Source organism: Athene cunicularia (assembly GCF_003259725.1).
Source record: "Athene cunicularia isolate RWA chromosome 11 unlocalized genomic scaffold, athCun1 chr11_part1, whole genome shotgun sequence".
NCBI lineage: Eukaryota > Metazoa > Chordata > Aves > Strigiformes > Strigidae > Athene > Athene cunicularia.
Genome location: NW_020799113.1, coordinates 18,513,073 through 18,517,615, shown reverse-complemented (window position 1 = coordinate 18,517,615; position 4,543 = coordinate 18,513,073). Strand labels below are relative to the sequence as shown.

At 58.3% G+C, this 4,543-nt stretch overlaps 1 non-coding gene across 1 annotated transcript; it reads right to left on the bottom strand.

The window, feature by feature from the left end:
* Nucleotides 1–4,262: 4,262 nt before the first annotated feature.
* On the bottom strand, nt 4,263–4,333 carry TRNAG-GCC. The gene has a single exon. It is a non-coding gene; the product is annotated as a tRNA-Gly (tRNA).
* Between the last annotated feature and the right edge of the window lie 210 nt (nt 4,334–4,543).

Below are 4,543 nucleotides of genomic sequence, written 5' to 3'. Positions count from 1 at the left end.
GGGGGGGGGGGGGGTTGTCCCCCCCAGGCTGCTCTGAACATGCTTACCAAGTGCCTGGCCCTGGAGTACGGGGGAAGTGGGATCCTCTGCGTGTCGGTGGACCCCGGCTGTGTGACACCTCCCTTGGGACGGGGGATGGTGAGTGACGCGCACAACCACCTTGTCTTGGCAAACTCTCACGAGGATCCCTTCCTGGGGCACCCCTCCCGTGGGCATCCCTTCCCGGGGACATCCCTTCCTGTGGACATCCCTTGCTGAGGGCAGCTCCTCAGTCCCGGGGGACCTTTGCCACCACAGCAAAGGACCAATTACGGGCTCTTCCACCAAAACAATCCAGTTTCCTCCCTATTTTTTATTTCATTTCCCATCCCAATCGCATGTCAGCAGAGGGCACCCTGGCCCCACGCTCAGCAGCAGCGCCGGGGCTGCACCCAGGTTGCTGCCTCTCAGCACCTCATGCACCCGGGGGCCACAATCACCCCAAATTTGGCTTCTTCTCTGACCGTGCCAAGGGGAGGCAGGCAAGGTTGGAGACGAGCAGCCTCTTGCAGTGTATCCGGGCAAGTCTTACTCCCATGCTGGCTTGCGGAGGCAATAAATGAGTCACTTACTAGGAACCATAAAATTAACTTCCATCCTTAGAGCACTCACATTACGGATTATCAGTTTGTGCAAAGCTGCATTCCTTGGCTGCTAGAGCATCTCCAGCCTCTCCCAACCTGCCTGGCTGAAGGTGGCATCCCAGCATGCCCAGGGCTGGGGCTGGGGGTGACAGGAGTGGGGTTTGGGCTCTTTTTTTTTCTTTCCCCATGCCTCAGGGCCCGGTGACGGTGGAGGAGAGTGTTCGGGGCGTCCTGCGGCTGCTGGCCCGGCTCTCGGCCACCAGCAATGGCACCTTCTGGGACTGGCGAGGGCAGAGCCTGCCCTGGTGAGAGTGGTGCCCAGCCACGGTGGCCACTGAGCTCAGTAAAGTTAATTAATTGCCATTATCAGGCTCTCGCTGGTTCTGTGGGGTGAGAACAGGGTCTTGGAGGGGTGACAACTGGGGTCGCTGCCCACCCACCAGAGATGATGAGTTGGGCCAGGGCAGCAGATGAAAGGATGTTCCACCCATGGTCCTGCATCCTGGTGTCAGGCTCTACTGCGGCATCCCCTGGGGCTGAGAGATCCCCCCAGGCAACCTCATGCTGCCTGAGGGGCAGGTCTGGATGTGGCCCCACTCTGTGACCATAAGCCACGCTGGTGGTGGCCCTGGGGACATATTAGACAGCCCCATAACCATAGGGCATCCTTACCAGAGCCCAGCTCTTGTCCTGCTGAGCCTGGCTCCCACATGACACTGTCCCACATGACATCTTTGTCTCTAAGTTAGAGACAGGGATTTGAGACATTGAGTTGATTTGACCAGTTGGGAGATAAGGAATTGCCTTGATGGTCACACTCAAAGCGTTGTGGTCAACAGCTCAATGTCCAAGTGGAGAGCAGTGACGAGTGGCGTGCCTCGGGTCAGTGCTGGGACCAGTGCTGCTTAACACCTTTGTCAGTGACACTGACAGTAGGACTGAGGCACCCTCAGCAAGTTTGCGATGACACCGAGCTGTGTGGTGTGGTCGACAGGCTGGAGGGAAGGGATGTGCCATCCAGAGGGACCTGGACAGGCTGGAGAGGTGGGACTGTGGAAACCTCATGGAGTTCAACAGGGCCAAGGGCAAGGTCCTGCCCATGGGTCTGGGCAATTCCAAGCACAAATACAGGCTGGGGGATGAACGGCTGGAGGGCAGCCCCAAGGAGAAGGACTTGGGGGTATTAGTGGATGGAAAACTATGAGCCAGCAATGTGCCTCACAGCCCAGAAAGCCAACAGTATCCTGGGCTGCACCAAGAGCAGTGTGGCCAGCAGGTTGAGGGAAAGGATTCTCCCTCTCTACTCTGCTCCGGTGAGGACCCCCCTGCAGTGCTGTGTCCAGCTCTGGGGCCCCCAATGCCAGAAGGACACGAACCTACTCAAGCAGGGCTGGAGGAAGCCATGAGAATGATCCCTCTGGCTGGAGCACCTCCCCTGTGAGGACAGGCTGAGAGAGTTGGGGGTGTTCAGCCTGGAGAAGGCTCCAAGGAGATCTTATAGCAGCCTCCCAGTACTGAAAGGGGCTACAGGAAAGGTGGGGAGGGACTGTAGGGATGGGATGAGGGGGTAACAACTTTAAACTGAAAGAGGGAGGATTTAGATTAGATAGAAGGAAAAAATTCTTTATTGTGAGGGTGGTGAGACACTGGCACAGGTTGCCCAAAGAAATGGTGGATGTCACATCCCTGAAGTGTTCAAGGCCAGGTTGGATGGGGTTTTGAGCAACCTGGGCTAGTGGAAGGTGACCCTGCCTGTCTCTTCCAACCCAAACCATTCCATGATTCTGTGAAAACCAGTCAGCCTTTCCATGCCCACCCTGAGGATGCTGATGGTGCTGGTTCAAGACCATCAAAGGCTCTTCCTTTTCCAGCAGCTCGGAGTTTCACAGCAGAAGCATCTCCCAAGCCCTAGCACATCCCTAGGGATGTCTTTTGGGACCTTGGCACTTTGCCCTAGGCTGACCTTCCCTGCATCCATCCTATCTCATGGTACATAGCAAGATGTCAGGCTCCCATTCCCTATCATGTGCATGCACTTCCGTGGCAGCTCTCAGGCAACATTTTTGAAGCCATCCCTCGAAAGAGCAACTGGAAAAAAAAGGTCACATCTCAAGTGGGTACTTGGACTGGAAATGCAGGGCTTTGGCAAGCCTTGAACCCAGCCACTTGCTGCAGGGATGCTCTGGGAAGCCCATCCAGGGTCATTTTTGCTGGGGCAGCTCCATTTTTCCCACGACGGTGGAGCACGGGGAGCTATTCCCACGCTTGCCCTGAGGGAGAGGGAGGTGAGAGCTCAGCCCTGGGGGCTCAGGCAGCCTCAGGTGGGGCCCCCACCCATCCAGGGGCTATTTGTTAAAGCCAGTAGGGATGGGTGAGGGGGTCCCTTGAATTAAAGCCCTTTATCAAGCGGTGGATCACGGTTGGTGGTCTTTATACGAGCTCTGCATGGGCTTTATATAAACACAATCCATTACGAGGCATGAAGGGGGGAGGAGAAGGAGGCGGAGGCGAATGAAGACACTGCATCTGCTCACACTGCAGTGCCCACAGCCTCACCTGTGCCTTCTCATAGACTTGCCAAGCCTAAGCAGCCCCCAGCCAGGAGTACACCAATTAAGGGATCTAATAGCTGATTAAGGTAATTAAGTAGGCTGGAAAAGGGGGAGGCAGCTGGCCAGCCCCCAGCCCCTCCGGCACGCCGCCCGCACAGCACCGCCAAGCACAACAAACAAATCCAGATGTTTTCTTGCCAGGGAAGCATCCGGGGCTGACAGAAGCCGCTCGGCAGGCGATGGCTCTGGGAGTCCCTACACTGGGGCAAATATCTGTCCCACAAAGCCGAGGGCAGGGCCTGACACCCCAAAAGAGGAGGCGGTGAAGGCAGCTCAGGTTCTCTCTGCGGGTCCTTTATTTGGGGTAAGGTCGGAGGCTCCTGGGACCTGGCTGGAAGCTGAGCTGCAACGCTAGAGAATTAACTGGTGTTTAATGAAAGCTGAGGAAAAAATACAAACAGAGGAGTGGGGCGATGCCCTCCCCGCCCCTGCAGGCAGGGCAGGGTAGTGTGTGTCCCCCACCTGGCAGCTGCCTGCCCGTGGGGGGCTGTGTCTGAGCCCACCCAGCCCATGCCCGCCTGGCATTTCGGATGGGGCCGACCCTGTGGCTGTGCACAGTCCCACGGTCCTGGAGGGGGTGGCATTTGTCCCCGCCTTTGCACCTTCCTTAGGGACCCTCTCCAAAGGGCTCTGCTGGGGTGACAGAGCAGAGGCAGCATCCCAGGCTCCAGGGCAAGGAGAAGGCGTCGAGTGAGGGGTCATCTGCGGCGTTAGGTGGACTCCCACCGACCTGGGCAGAGGGGACAGGCGTCACCACGTGGGGCAGGACCCCACACGTGGGAGTGTGGGTGCTCCCCTCCCTGGTTCCAACTCACAGGGTGCCCCATAGAGCATCCGCATGACCTTGAGGCAGTTGTCCAGCAGCGCCTTGGGGCGGACGGGCTTCCTCCGGCTCTCGGCACCTGCACTGTGGACCAGCTTCACCAGGTCGGCCACCACCACTTCCACGTCCGTCTGCAGGGACAGGTCACTGGGGTGTCACCAAAGTCCCTCCCAGGGACACCAGGGTGCAAAATGCTGCTGCTGTTGCATTGGCCGGGAATCGAACCCGGGCCTCCCGCGTGGCAGGCGAGAATTCTACCACTGAACCACCAATGCCAGATGTGGGGCACCCCACGGCCCTGCCCCTCGGCCCCGCGCCCATTGCGGTGGGAGAAGCAGGGACAGAGGGACAGGCACTGCCAGCTCTGAACCTCCTCCCCAGAGAGGGGACCCCAACTGACAGCTCTCATGCCGGGGCTTCAGCCACAACATCCCCTCCTCCTCCTGCCTCAGACATCCTCTCCAGCAAGGGCTGGTTGTCAGTAG